The sequence below is a fragment of the Carcharhinus amblyrhynchos genome, chromosome 33, assembly GCF_965287045.1.
Source record: "Carcharhinus amblyrhynchos chromosome 33, sCarAmb.v2.hapA, whole genome shotgun sequence".
NCBI classification, from domain to species: domain Eukaryota; kingdom Metazoa; phylum Chordata; class Chondrichthyes; order Carcharhiniformes; family Carcharhinidae; genus Carcharhinus; species Carcharhinus amblyrhynchos.
The window spans coordinates 11070070-11086060 of NC_137356.1; the positions used below are offsets into that span (position 1 = coordinate 11070070).

The 15991-nt window shown below is 45.2% G+C and overlaps 1 protein-coding gene across 9 annotated transcripts in view; it reads left to right on the plus strand.

Moving 5' to 3' along the window:
- Positions 1-15991, plus strand: part of dock6 (dedicator of cytokinesis 6) — a 209916-nt gene that overhangs the window by 16217 nt on the left and 177708 nt on the right. The gene's annotated exons all lie outside the window — the stretch shown is intronic.

Here is a 15991-nt window from a genome sequence, read left to right on the forward strand (position 1 = left end):
ACAAGCAGGCTTACATTTACACTGCAATGAAGTTACTGTGAAAATCCCCTAATCGGCACACTCCGGCTCCTGATTGGGTTCATTGAGGGAGGATTTAGCGTAGCCAAAGCAACTAACCAGCACGTCTTTCAGACTGAGAGAACTGTGCCATGTTAAATTCCCTCAGTGAACCTGAACAGGTGCCAGAGCGTGGTGACTAGGGGATTTTCACAGTAACTTCATTGCAGTGTTAATGTAAGCCTACTTGTGACCAGTAAATAAACTTTACTTGAAACTGGAGCACCCAGAAGAAATCCACACAGACACGGGGAGAAAGTGCATAGTCCCAAGCTGGGAATTGAACCTAGGTCCCTGGCGCTGAGGCAGTAGTGCTAACCACTGTGCCACCTATTTGGAGGTACACTGAGAATAACTCTGTCGGCTACTGCAGGTGTAGTGTTAACTGCGGCTCTTGAGCATATAGTCGCTGTGTCTCCTTTGCAGTTCGCAGAACAATTTGAATAACCTGGCCAAGAGTGGGTAAAGAATGACTGCTGTTGGATCAATTTATGTAAATAAGTGAAAGCAGTTAGTGTAAAGTGCAGAGAGAGGTCTGTGCAGAGCTTGGTTGTTGGAGCTAATTGAGCAGCTTTTCAGAATTTCATGCACAATTTGATGTGCATTTTTTAAAATGAAAGAGAAACTTCTTGATGTTTGACTTGACAGTATTGAAGAGGGGAAATCACTGGGACTTCTTGAAAGATCCCTGTCAGCAGGGGGAGTTAGTCAGAAAGGGTTCGCTACTCAATAGGAGCAGGAGCAGGCCATCCAACCCCTCCAGTCGGCTCTGCCGTTCATCTAGATCATGTGCCAATGGCTGCCATGTTTCTTACTGAGTGACTATATTTCAACCTTGGAGTGGAAGCAAGTTCTCTTTAATCCCGCGGCACTGGCTAATTGGAACTTCATAAACACTACCTACTTCCCAAAATCCACAAAAAGGACTGTCCTGGTAGGCCCATTGTGTTAGCATGCTCCTGCCCCACCGAACTTATTCCCTCTTATCTTCATTCCATCCTCATTCCTCTAGTCTAGTCCATTCCATCCCCACCTACATCCAGGATTCCTCTGGTGCCCTGCATCATATTGACAGCTTCCAGTGCGCAGGCCCTCCTACTCACCAGGGATGCGCAACCTCTCTACACCTCCATCCCACACCAGGCTGGCCTGCAAACTTTTCGCTTCTTTCTTGAAAACAGGCCTGAACAATTCCCATCCACAACCACTCTCCTCCGCCTGGCTGAAATCATTCTATCTCTCAACAGCTTTGATGAAGGGCCATCTGGACTTGAAACGTCAGCTCTTTTCTCTCCTTACAGTTGATGCCAGACGTGCTGAGATTTTCCAGCATTTTCTCTTTTGGTTTCAAAAGCACGTCATTGCCTGAAAAGTGCTTTGGAATGTTCTGTAGTCATGAAAAATATGATACAAATGCCATTTTCCTGTACTATCCTATAGTCTGTGATGTCTGTAGTATTTAAAAATCTGTCAATACCTGTCTAGGGTATACTCAATGACTTGAACCTCCATAGCTCTCTGGATTAGAGAATTCCAAAGATTTACATCCCCTGACCGAAGAAATTCCTCCTCCTCTCTCCTAAATGGTCTGCCCCTTATTCTGAGACTGTGTTGCCAGTTTCCAGGATCTGCAATGCCCCCCACTTCCTCAGCTAGGGGAAGCATCCTTCCTGCATATATCCTGTTGAGCTCTGGAAGAACAAAGAAAATTACAGCTCAGGAACAGGCCCTTTGACCTCCAAGCCTGCACCAACTCGCTGCTCATCTGAACTCAAACCCCCAACCCTTCCGGGGTCCATATCCTTCTGCTCCCATCCTATTCGTGCATTTGTCCAAACACCCAGCAAGATTTTGTATGTCTCAATGAGGCTGCCTCTCATTCTTCTAAATCCTAGAGAACACAGGCAGAGTTTCTCATCAGAGGACAATCCCACCATCCCAGGAATAAGTCAAGTGAACTTTTGATGCATTCTCTGATATATCCTCCCTTAGGTAAGGGGAGTAAAACAGTACACAATAGTCTGTCCAGTTGTGATCTCACCAGGGCGCTCTATAGGCTTACTCCTATATTCAGATATAGTTGTGATAAAGACCGTCAGACCATTTGTCTTCCCAAGTGCTTGCTGCACCTGCATGTTAGTTTTCCGTGACTCGTGAACAAGGATAAGTTTGGATATCAACACCTCCAACCTCTCAACCATTTAACAAATACTCTGTATTTCTGTTTTTTCCTACCAGTTTGGAAAACTTCACATTTTTTGCATGTTATAATCCATCTGCCTTGTTCTTGCCCACTCACTTTGTCTTAGCCTGTCCTAAAGCCTCTTTGCATTCTCCTCACACTTCATCTAGCTTTGTGTCATCAGTGAACTTGGAAGTATTACAACCAACCCCACACCTGAAGTATTGACATCGATTGAGAACAGTTTAGGGCCCAAGCACTGATCCTTATGGAACCTCACTAGTCACAGCCTGTCTCCCTGAGAATGACCCTTAACAAACTAAATGAAATTCTGACTCTCTGTTACACAGCTTCCAAGCAACTTTATTAAAAATTCAATTGTGGGGATGTGGGCTTTGTTGGGTAGACCAATGTTTATTGCCAATCCCTCATTACTCCCTTGAGGATGGTGATGAGGTGCCTTCTTGAACTGTTGCAGTTCCTGAGGTGTAGATACACCCACAGTGCTGTCAGAGAGGGAGTTTCAGGATTTTAACCCAGTGACACTGAAGGAATGGCTGATATATTTCCAAGTCAGAATGGTGAGTGGCTTGGAGGGAAACTTGCAGGTGGTTGTGTTTCCAGGTATCTGCTGCTGTTGCCCTTCTAGGTGGCCTTGGGTCACTGTCTGTGTGGACATACGGTGTGATCTTCTCCCCTTATGCATGGGTTCTCTCCGGGTGCTATGGTTTCCTCCCGTAGTCTAAAAACATGCAGCTTAAGTGGATTGGCCGTGCTAAATTGCCCCTCAGTGTTCAAAGATATGCAGGTTAGGTGGATTGGCCATGGTTGATGCGCAAGGTTACTAGGATAGAACAGGTGGTGCTGAGTCTGGGTAAGATGCTCTTCGGAGAGTGGGTACAGATTTGATGGGCCAAGTGGCCTCCTGCTGTACCGTAGGGATTCTGTGGTTCCACAATTCTGTTGTAACTATTATGAGTTTGGACAACGTTGTCTAAGGAGCTTTGGTGCGTTCCTGCAGTGCATCTTGTAAATGATAGACACTGCTGCCACCTTTTCAGAGGATGGATTGAATAAATGTTTGTGGAAGAGGTAGAAATCAAGCAGTCTGCTTTGTCCTGGGTGGTTTTGTGCTTCTTGAGTGTTGTTGGAGCTGCGTTCATCCAGACAAGTGGAAAGTATTCTACCACACTCCTGACTTGTGCCTTGTTGGTGGTGGACAGGCCTTGGGGAGTTAGGAGGTGAGTTACTGGCCACAGGATTCCTAGCCTTTGACCTGTTCTGGTAGCCACAATATTTATATGGCTAGTTCATTTCAATTTCTCCTCAACATTAATCCCCTGATGTTGATAGTGGGGCATTCAATGATGGTAATGCCATTGAGTGTCAAGGGATGATGGTTAGATCGTTTCTTGTTAGAAATAGTTGGCACAGTGATTGGTACTGCTGCCTCACAGCGCCAGGGACCCGGGTTCAATTCCGGCCTTGGGTCACCATCTACTTGGGTTTCCTCCGGGTGCTTTGGTTTCCTCCCACATTCTAAAGATGTGCAGGTTGGATGGATTGGTCATGCTAAATTGCCCTTTAGAGTTCCAGGATGTGGAGGTTAGAGGGATTAGCGGGGTAAATATGTGGGGTTACGGGGATAGGGCCTGAGTGGGATGCGCCAAATGGCCTCCTTCAGCAGTGTAGGTATTCTATGGTTATTGCCTGGCACTTGTGTGGTGCAAATGTTACTTTCCATTTGTCAGCCCAATCAGAAACATGAAGCAAAACTAAGAATAACTACTACATTTTCACAAGGATTTATTTTCACTTTTCTCCCCTTCAAGTTTTCCATAATAAATAATTACCCAACACACAGCAAACTGAGGACCATCCAGGGCACAAAGTTTACACCTGATAATTCACTCCTCTTTTACACTAAAAATTGCAGGGTATTCGATCATTGTAATTATACAACCTCGATAACATGGACAGGTGGAAATTTACCATTTAAAAAGCATATCATTTGAGTTAAGTGGTATTGTGCAGTCACATCTGTTAGAATGTTGCCTCCATTATGAAAGATCAGCAACTTCTTGCAAGCCTGTATCTTGCTGGTCTAAAGAAGACACCTGCCCGTCCAATGTGGAGCCTGTGTTCTACTCTTGGAACTTACACCAAAGTTGTAAAGGCTGGTGTTGCTAATTTGCTTTATGAGGGCCCTGCTGCAGCATTCCTGGAGGTGGCCACATTCCTTGAGCTGGATGCAAGTGCTGATCTCACGTGAGCTGATAGCGCAATAGTTGGGCTGAAATAGGCCTTTCACTACCTGATGCAACTGAATCATAGAACCTAGAGTGCAGAAGGAGGCCATTTGGCCCATCAAGCCTGCACAGACATCCCACCCAGGTCCTATCCACATAACCCCACGTATTTATCCTCCTAATCCCCTGATACTAAGGGGCAATTTAGCATGGCTAATCCACCTAACCGGCACATCTTTGAACTGTGGGAGAAATCAGAGCATCCAGAGGAAACCCATGCAAACATGGGGAGAACATGCAGACTCCCTACAGACAGCGACTCGAGGCCAAGAATTGAACCCGGGTTCTTGGTGCTGAGGCAGCAGTGCTAAACAAAGTGCCACCGTGCTGTCCCATATCAGAATCTCTACAGTGTAGAAGGAGGCCAATCAGCCCATCAAGTCTGCACCAACCCACCCAGGCCCTATTCCCAGAACTCCACAAAGTAACCCTGCTTAGAACTGGTTGGAAAAGGGGAACGGTCTTTTTAGTGTTGGGTTTCTGGAATTATCTTTAGTGCTGCACAGCAGAAATGGGCAAAGACTTTGTCCTCTGGTATATTCATTCCTAGACTGTCCCTGTCACCAGTACCTACTGCTGCTCATTTATGCTCAGCATTCCACCAGACTCCCAGTCTCCAACTGCTGTTCACAGTTGAGTTTATGTCTGGAGATACATGTGAATAATGGCACCTTTGGCACAGCACCAATGTCTCCTTGATTTGATTTGGTTTATTATTGTCACACGTATTGATATACAGTGAAAAATATTGTTTCTTGGAAGCAACGGAACCGTACTTAGGAAAACCATCAGCACCTTGAGCAAGGGAGATGGGTCAGTCCCTTGAGTGGGACAGATGGGTCAGTACCTTCAGCAGGAGAGAGGAAAATGTTGGTGCTCGTGACATGATGAAATTGGACAATAGGAAGAGGCAAATACAAAAGCAGCAGAAAATGGTCTGGCTGCTTTTGTATTGATGTTCCTTTGTTGCAGGGGAGGTAACATCAGCCTGTCTCACTTTCTGCTTTTAGTTTTTCTTGGTCATTCTTTTTGTTATATGTTTGGTAGATGATTCACTGTCAATTTCAACCCTCCCTCCACTGGGAAAATGAAATCTTTCAATAGAAACTGACATCTGCAGTTGACTTAGCCGTGTGTTAGGGATGAAGCCACTAAATGGCTGCAGGCATTGCTTGCCAGCTTTGCTGAGCTGAACACAAAGGAACTCGACCAGCCTGCGAGCAACATCATTGTGCAGTTCCTCAGTTGCCTCCCATTCTTTGTGTCTTTTTCAAATCTTCCACGCTGCACTGAGTAGCCTCAATTATGCTGTACTTTTTGTCCTCTGGCTCCTTCATTGCTCAGTTTGTTAATTCGGATGGAAAATTAGGAGCGCAGGACGGGATGGAGAATTGAGTACGAGGTTTGATAACTGTCAAGACTGTTGGAATTCCTGGAATTGGAGCAAGGTTGTTTCCATTACTGATCCTTTTCAGTTTGTGGGTATGCCGGCGTTGGACTGGCGTAAACACAATAAAAAGTCTGACAACACCAGGTTTTAGTCCAACCTATTTATTTGATAATATACTCACAAGCTTTCAGTATGAGTATATTATCAAATAAATAGGTTGGACTAAAACCTGGTGTTGTCAGACTTTTTACTGCCTTTTCAGTTTGGCATACTTAATAGTCTCATCACTCTTGGTTTACCAATTTGCCAATTGTCACACCCCAAACTGAGACCTTTCGCTTTGAATTTTAAGCCAATAAAAGCTGGAAGAATATGTGGGAGTAAGCTGTCAGCCGACACTTAGCCAGCTGTAGTCTCCACAATAACACATTTCTGTAACAGATTAAGTGCTTTGATTGAAGACATTCACTTCTGGATTGCAAACGTTAAACCGTTGACTTTGACGTCCTTTTAGTTTAGTTTTCCCTTTTTACTTTTGATTTTAAAGTAAAGTTTATTTATTCGTGCCTTACTTGTGACACTGCTATGAAGTTACTGTGAAATTCCCCTTGTCGCCACAGTCCAGTGTCTGTTCGGGTCGATGCACCTAACCAGCACATCTTTTGGACTGTGGGAGGAAACTGGAGCACCCGGAGAAAACCGACACAGACACGGGGGAGAACGTGCAAACTCCACACAGAAAGTGACCCAAGCTGGGAATCGAACCTGGGTCCCTGGCGCTGTGAGATAGCAGTGCTTACCACTGTGCCGCCGCACTGCCCGTTTCTTCAGCGTTTGGCTCACTCTTTTATAAATAACCGAGCAATTGCTCTCTTTGAACCTGAAGGAAAGAATGAGTGGGAAAGGAACCAGACTTGCATGAAGCTGAATTCAAAATCAAGTTTTCGAATGTTCCATTTACGAAATGTGTTTGTTCATATTTTCTATTGCATTGGACCAGTTGTCCTGATATCTTTGGCGTTGTTTAAAACGAATTGGAAAAAAGCAATTAAAAAATATGTTAAAAGTTAATTCTATCTAACCATGTAATCCCCAAAATACTGTTTAATTGTGAGCCTTGCTTTCTAAAGGAGAATGGTTTGTGATAGAATAGTGATCAAATACAGGAGAAGTTAATATTTCCTCCAGAATATTGTCACTGAAATTGGATCTACCTTTAGGTCTGCCATCAACGACCTACATTGGTTTGTCTTCATTAGTAAGTGAGTTGACTGTGAGTCTTAGCTGAGGCCGAAGGTGCTTTTTTGGCACGCTGTTCAACAGTGTGCTTCCTACAACTGTCTGTTATCAGTGAAACCATGGGGCGGCACAGTGGTTAACACCGCTGCCTCACAGCACCAGGGTCCCAGTTCAATTCCGACCTTGGGTGACTGTGCGGAATCTGTTCGTCCTCCCCGTGTCTGCTTGGGTTTCCTCCGGGTGCTCTGATTTCCTCCCATACTCCAGAGATGTGTGGGTTAGACAGATTGGCCATGCTAAATTGCCCCTTAGTGTCAGGGGGATTAGGAGGGTAAATATGTGGGGTTACAGGGATGGAACCTGGGTGGAATTGTCGGTACAGGCTCGATGGGTCAGTTGGCCTCCTCTGCACTGTAGATTCTATGATGAACCTCCTTTGACCTCTAGCGTTTCCCACTTAAATGTCATGAGAGAAGGAAAGGCCTTTCAACCTGCTATTCTCCAGCAGCCAGCCTCCACTGATTGTAGCTCATACAGCATGCTGCAGCCCAGACTCTGTCTTGCACTGAGTTGTCCCCTTCCATTTCCTTTAATCTTGGCAGGTTCTACTGGCTTCCCTCGTCTCTGCTTTCACATTTCACTACTGCTGTGCCACACGCACCACTTCAGCTGTCTCCTCAGCCCATTTGTCATGTACTCACATTCCACTCTTTCAACGCTGGCTTACAACTGGCTGTATGTGTGCTTTACCAGTATCAACAATGTCACCCCTGCCCTCTTAACTCCTGCTGCTTGTCATTCCAATATGCTTTCTAAGACTTTCTAAAGCTACTTCTGTCTACCATTCTTTTTTTCCCCCCTCAAGCTTGTTTTCGACTGTTTTCTTTGTATGGGGCGGCATGGTGGCACAGTGATTAGTACTGCTGCCTCACAGTGCCAGGGACCCGTGTTCACCTCCAACTTGTGTGGAGTTTGCAAGTTCTCCCCATGTCTGCAAGGGTTTCCTCCGGTTTCTTCCCACAGTGTGAAAGACGTGCTGGTTAGGTGCATTGGCCATGTTATATTGCACCTTAGTGTCCAAAGATGTATAGGTTAAGGGGATTGGCTGTGGGTAAATGTGTGGGGTTACTGGGATAGGATAAGGGAGAGGATCTGGGTAAGAAGCTCATTCAGAGAGTCCATGCAGACTTGATGGGCGAAATGGCCTTTTCTTCACTGTAGGGGTTCTGTGGATAAAAGACTGGCTAACTGGCAGAAGGCAGAGAGTCAGGATAAATGGATCTTTTTCAGGTTGGCGAGATGTAACGTGGCGTGCCACAGTGTTTAGTCCACAGGGCCGCAGCTATTTACAATCTAAATAAATGACTTGGACGCAGGGCTAGAAGGCACTACAGCCAAATTTGCAAGGGGGGGTGGGGGCGGAGGAGGGGGAGAGGTGGAACAGTAAATTTCAATGAGGAACAAAAATTTACAAATGGATATAGGTTAGGTGAGTGGACCAATATGTGGTAGGTGGAGTTTAACATGGATAATTGTCAGATTATCCATTTTGGTCAGAAAAATATAAAGACAGTTTATTATCTAAATGGAAGGAGACTTTGGGGTGTATCAGCATCGTAAAGTACAGAAGAGACCCTTCGGCCCATGGAGTCTACACCGACGCATGAGAAATACCTGATCTCCCACCTAATCCCATTTACCATTTCTTGGCCCATAGTCTTGAATGTTATGATGTGCCCAGTGCTCATTCAAGTACCTTTTAAAGGATGCGAGGTAACCTGCCTCTATCACCCTCCCATTCAGTGCATTCCAGGCTGTCACCGTCCCCTGGGTAAAAAACGGGATCCAGAATAAATCCCAGTTTGTATGCCACTGGATACTGGTTTCCAGTCATTAAAGCAGCCGTTTGTTGTCGCCCTCTGTCTTCTACAACTGAGCTAATTTTGAATCCACTTTATCAAATTACCGTGAATCCCATGTACGTTTGCCTTCTTTATAAGTCTCCATTGTGGGTCTTTGTCAAAGGCTTTGGTGAAATCCACATGAACTACATCAACTGCACTACCCTCATCTACACACCTGGTCACCTCCTCAAAAAATTCTGCTTGGGTGCAAAGGGATCTGAGTGTCCCCATGCATGAGTTGCAGAAAACTGGCATGCTGGTACAGCAGGTAGTAAGGAAAGCAAATGGAATTTTGGCTTTTATAACTAAAGGATTAGAGTATTAAAGTAAGGGAGTATTAAAGTAAGGAAGTGATAATGCAACTGTACAAAGCATCAGTGAGACCACACCTAGGGTACTGTGTACAGTTTTGATCCCCCTATTTAAGAAAAGATGTAGTGGCATTAGACACAGTTCAGAGGTTCACTAGATTGATTCCAGAGATGAGGGATTTGTCCTATGAAGAGAGGTTGAATAGTTTAGGCCTAAACTGTCTACAGTTTAGAGGAATGAGAGGAGATCAAATTAAGGTATATAAAGTGACAAAAAATATTGACAAAGCAGGCATAGAGTAGATGCTTCCTCTTGTGGGGTAACCTAGAACAAGAGGTTCCTTAGGACAATGGGTAGCAAATTTAAAACAGAAACGGGGAGAAATTACTTCTCTCAAAGAGTGGTGAATCTGAAATTCACTACCTCAGAGTGCGGCGAATGCCAGGGTGAGTAAATTTGAGGAGATGGACTGAAGTTTAGTTAATAGTGGGTTGAAGGGTTCTGGAGAACGGATAGGAAAGTGGAGTTGAGACTGAGACAAGATCAACCATGGTCATATTGAATGGTGAAGCAGGCTTGAGGGGCTGGATTGCTGACTCCTCTCTGTTCTTATGTTCTTTCTCTTTAAAGTCCATTGAGGGTTTTCTTTTACGTGAGGCATAACATGGAAATGTAAATTGTTCCATTTGACTCATTATTCATGGAATTTCATAGCACCCCTACAGTGCAGAAGGAGGCCATTCGGCCTCAGTCTGCACTCTCTGACAGGGCAAATTACCCGGACCCTATCCCCATAACCCCATACTAATCCCTCTAACCTACACATCCATGGACACATGAAGGGCAATTTAGCCTGGTCAATCCACCTAACCTGCACACCTTTGGACAATGGTGGAAACAGGAGCTCCCAGAAGAAGCCAACGCAGGCACTGGAAATGTGCAAACTCCATACAGTCACCCGAAGCCACAATCACACCGTCACCCACGTGGACGTGAAGACCGCATGGGACAAAACATGCACCCTCTGCAAATAGCCTTGAGACGAAACATCCCGAGGCCCTGTTCGTTGTGGCCGGGGAATTCAATCAGACCAAGCTCAAGAGGGTCCTATCAAGATACCACCAACACATCTCCTGCTCCACCAGAGGCCCAAACATCCTAGATTACTGCTACACAAATATCAAACCTGCCTACTGTTCTATCGCCTGCCCATACTTTGGCAAATCAGACCACAAGGCTGTGATCCTGCTCCCAGCTTACAAGCAAAAACTGAAAAGGGAGAATCGTTGAAGAAAGTCGTGCAATGTTGGTCTGAGGAATTGAATGTTCTCTTGCAGGGCTATTTAGAGTCAGTAGGCTGGTCAGTATTTAAAAGCTCTGCAACCAGCCTGAATGGGTATGCCACCACAGTAGCTGACTTCATTAGTAAGTGTGTAGAAGACTGTGCGCCAAAGAAGCAAATCTGTGTGTTTCTTAATCGGAAAGCATGGATGAACAGGGATATCCACTGCTTGCTGAAGTCCAGCTCTGAGGTGTTCAAGTCAGGTGACCCTGACATTGACAAGAAAGCTAATACGATCTATGAAGATTCATCAAAGCTGCCAAAAGACAGTACCGGACCAAGCTAGACTCCCAGGCTAGCCACACGGACTCTCGCCGATTATGGCAAGGTCTGCAAGACATAACAGACTACAAGATGAAGACATGTAAAATCGCTGGCTCCAACACCCCTCCCTGATGAGCTCAATGTATTCTACGCCTGTTTTGAGCAAAGGTCAACGACAGCATGCCCTCCACCCTGGAAGCCCTGGATGAACTTGTATCTGAGGTCACCATTACAGATGTCTGAGCAGCCTTCTCGAAGGTCAATCTACGGAAAGCGACTGGCCTAGATGGGTACTCGGATGAGCACTCAGATCCTGTGTGAATCAGCTGGCAGGGGTATTCACAGACATCTTCAACATCTCTTTACAACAATCTGAGGTCCCTATCTGCTTCAGGAAGAGACCATCATCCCGGTACCTAAGAAAAACCAAGCAACATGCCTTAATGATATCAGCCAATGGCTCTTACATCCATCATAATGAAGTGCTTTGAAAGGTTATTGGCACAAATCAATTCCAGCCTCCCAGACTACCTGGATCCACTACAGTTGCCTACTGCGCAACAAGTCCACTTCCCTGGGACTGCACTCAACCCTGGAACACTTAGATAACAAGGACACCTATGTCAGACTCCTATTTATTAACTACAGCTCAGCCTTCAACACTATTATTCCCATGAAACTCATCTCCAAACTCCGTGGTCTGGACCTCGGCACCTCCCTCTGCGACTGGATCCTGAACTTCCTAACTCACAGACGACAGTCAGTAAGGATAGGCAACAACACCTCCTCCACGATAATCATCAACATCGGTGCCCCACAAGACTGTTCTCAGCCCCCTACTATACTCCCTGTACACCAATGACTGTGCAGCCAAATTCCCCTCCAATTCAATTTTCAAGTTTGCTGATGACACCACCGTAGTGAGTCCAATCTCAAACAATGATGAGACAGAGTATAGGAATGAAATAGAGGATCTGGTGAACTGATGCGGCAACAATAATCTCTTCTTCAATGTCTACAAAACGAAGGAGATTGTCATCGACTTCAGGAAGCGTAAGGGAAAACATGCCCCTGTCTACGTCAATGGGGACGAAGAAGAAAGAGTTGACAGCTTCAAGTTTTTAGGTGCCCAGATCACCAGCGACCTGTCCTGGTTCCCCCCATGCCGACACTTTAGTTAAGAAAGCCCACCAATGCCTCTACTTTCTAGAAGACTAAGGAAATTTGGCCTGTCCGCTATGAGTCTCTCCAACTTTCACAGATGCAATATAGAAAGCCTTCTTTTTGGTTGTATCACAGCTTGATATGGTTGTTGCTCTGATAAAGACTGCAAGAAACTACAAAGGATTGTGAATGAAACCCAGTCCATCACTCAAACTAGTCTCCCATCCATTGACACTGTCTACATTTCCCGCTGCCACGGCAAAGCAGCCAGCATAATTAAGGACCCCAAACACCTATGACACACTCTCATAGAAACCTTTAGGGCAGAAGGAGGCAATTCGGCCTATCAACTCTGCACCAACCACTGTCCCCACCCAGGTCCTATCCCCATAACCCCATGCATTTACCCTAGCTAGTTCCCCTGACACTAAGGGACAATTTAGCATGCCCAATCCACCTAACCCGTACATCTTTGGAGTGTGGGAGGAAGCTGGAGCATCTGGAGGAAACCCACACAGACCAGGGAGAAAGTGCAAGCTCCACACAGACAGTTACCCAAGCCGGTAATTCAACCCAGGTCCCTGGCGCTGTGAGGCAGTAGTGCTAACTACTGTGCCATACTCCTCCACTTTCATCCGTTGGAAAAAAGATACAAAAGTCTGACGTCACATGCCAAAAAAAAACAGCTTCTTCCCTGCTGCGGTCAGACTTTTGAATGGACCTACCTCGCATTAAGTTAATCTTTGTCTACACCCTAGCTATGACTGTGACATTCTGTGCTCTCTCCTTTCATTCCCTATGAATGGTATGTTTTGTATAGCACGCAAGAAACAATACTTTTCACTGTATACCAATCGAGGTGATAATAACTCAATTCAAAGACTGGAACTGAACCCGGATCCCTGGCGTTATGAGGCAGCAGTGCTAACCACTGTGCCACCCCATTATCTTGTAAGCAACAATGTGGTATTTTATTCAAGTCTTGTATGCAAGTGTAATATGTGTCTCAGTGACAGAATCTGATAACATGTTGGTAGATTTTTTTTAGTAGTGAAATGCAGTGAACTTCACAGATTTTACATGAATTAACAGCGAGCTGCACATGCACAATTCAGATGTCTCTTGTTCTAAAATGGAAAGTGAGTCACTCTCACCTTTTCACAATGGGCAAGCAGTCTTTCTGCAAAAGCATCGTTCACTCATGTAAGAAACTGGAGTGTTGCATGTCCGATGACACTGCTTGTGGTGAGTCAGTAATTTTGCTTCTGGGATGTGGAATTGGGATCAGGGAGTGCAACAATAATGAAACATTGTCTGTAATTTATGACGAAATGGGCTTTCTTCGTTCTAATACAATATACAATGCAATTTAAAAAGGTTCATTCATCGAAAATGGCACAGCTTGATTCGATGCATACTAGGGATATGGCCATGGTGTCTGGTGAGTTACCGAGAGGGACCAAGCGACTTCATTCAATTGCAAACCCCTTGTGAGTTTTATTTGTATATTTGATAGGCTGCTGTTTTTGAGGCTATGTTGGTTGTCTTTAGTCATCTTTTTTAAAAAAGTCTCTTGGTTGAAGAATACTCTGCGTTCAGCCAGATGGATTCCATTTGACAAGTGATTGAACTAGCATGTAATGGTTAATGTCGGGACTGTGTGTTCGGTGCAGTCTGCATTCTAGTTTAGCACAGCAAGTGCAATTGTTATCTTTGTATTCTGGTGAATGAATGGCCACTGCCACAAGCAGAAGACCACTAGCTTGAGTCTGCAACAGACATTGGTTAGATGTACCAAGCTTTACCAGGATGTTCCTCGGTACGGAGAGTATTAGCTATGAGGAGAGATTGGAGAAACTTAGTTTGTTCTCACCGGAATGACGGACGTTGAGGGGCGACCTGATAGAAGATTATGAGGGGCTTGAACAGAGTGGATAGTCAGAAGCTTTTTTCCCAGGGAGAAAGAATCAATTACTAGCAGGCATAAGTTTAAGAGGCAAGATTTAAAAGAGATGTACAAGGCAAGTTTTTTTACACAGAGGATGGTGGGTGCCTGTAACGCGCTGCTGGGGGAGGTAATGGAAGCAGATATGATTTTTAAGGGGCGTTCGGGCAAATATATGAAGAGGATGGGAATGGAGGGATGTGGTCCCCGGAAGGGTAGGGGGTTTTAATTCAGTCAGGCAGCATGGTCAGTGCAGACTTGGAGGGCCAAAGGGCCTGTTCCTGTGCTGTAATTTTCTTTGTTCTAGATATGGACACGTACACAAATTTGAGACTTGGGCTCTTTGCAAAGACACAGCTCTCCGGCAATTTTGTATTTTAGGCACCAGGAAATTCCATGCGTGGAATAAGTATTGTCAGTTTTCCTGTGAATGGTGTATTTTTCAGATCTATATTATTTGAAAAATGTTAAGGCCAGGAACAAGTGCTCAGCTTAGCGAGAAACCCTAGAATGTTGGGGTAATTTGATTGGTTCAGCTTTTTTCTTGCAAATTTCTGGTTCTTCCGGGTAACTCTAATTCCTGCTCGCTGATTGGCTGCATGTTACTGTTTTATGAAAGTGACATTTCAGCCAATCGGGCAGAGGTTGGGTGTGCTTTGTATGTAATATGTGATACTCAGTGGGATGGACAAATGTATGCCAGATGGACCACTTTCATAACTTTATGGATAGATTTACAAGCCGTATATTTTGTGTGCATGTCTGTTACACATTAGGTGTCGCACATTATTCGCAAAAACCCAGTAAGAAAATCAGTCATTGACCCAAAGGCTGAAACTTACAGCCAGTTTCCTACCCTATCTGACCGTTGTAATTTACAGGTATCTTAAATTTTCTGAATTCCCACCTGGTTCACCAACGTCCTTTAGGGAAGGAAATCTGCCATCCTTATCCTGTCTGGCCTACTTGTGACTCCAGAGCCACAGCAATGTGGTTGACTCTCAACTGCCCTCCAAGGGTAATTAGATGCCAGTGATGCCCATGTCCCACGAATGAATAAAGATAAAGATTGCAAATGCTAATGCCACCAGTATGTTTGATCTCTCTTCACTCAATTCCAATTAACCCTCAGGATCATAACAAACTATCTTAAGTCTATTGACCCACATTCACCACCGGCAGTCATCCATCCACGTGCTCCTCCTCATGGTGGCAGAGTGATTAACAGTGCTGCCTCACAGCACCTGGGTCCCAGGTTTGATTCTGGCCTCAGGTCACTGTCTGTGTGGAGTTTGCACCTTCTCCCTGTGTCTGCGTGGATTTCCTCCAGGTGCTCCAGTTTCCTCCTGCAGTCCAGAGATGTGCAGGTTGGGTTGATTGACCATGCTAAATTGCCCCTAGTGTCAGGGGATGAACATAAGAAATAGGAGCAGGAGTAGGCCATCCAGCCCTTCGAGCCTGCCCTGCCATTCAATAAGATCATGGCTGATCTGTCGTGGCTGAGTTCCACATTCCCGCCCTCTCCCCATACCCCTTAATCCCCTCGCTTATCAAAAACCCATCAACCCGTGTCTTAAAAATATTTAGCGAGGTGGCCTCCACCACCTCAACGGGCAGAGAATTCCAGAGATTCACCACCCTTTGAGTGAAGAAGTTCTTCCTCAACTCCGTTCTAAACCTCCCCCCCCTTTATCTTGAGGCTGTGCCCCCTAGTCCTACTGTCCTTTCTGAGCGGGAAGAGCCTCTCCACCTCTATCCTATCCATCCTATTCATCATCTTATACGTCTCAATGAGATCTCCCCTCATTCTTCTAAACTCTAACGAGTACAAGCCCAGTTTATTCAGCCTCTCCTCATAGCTCAACCCCCTCAACTCCGGTATC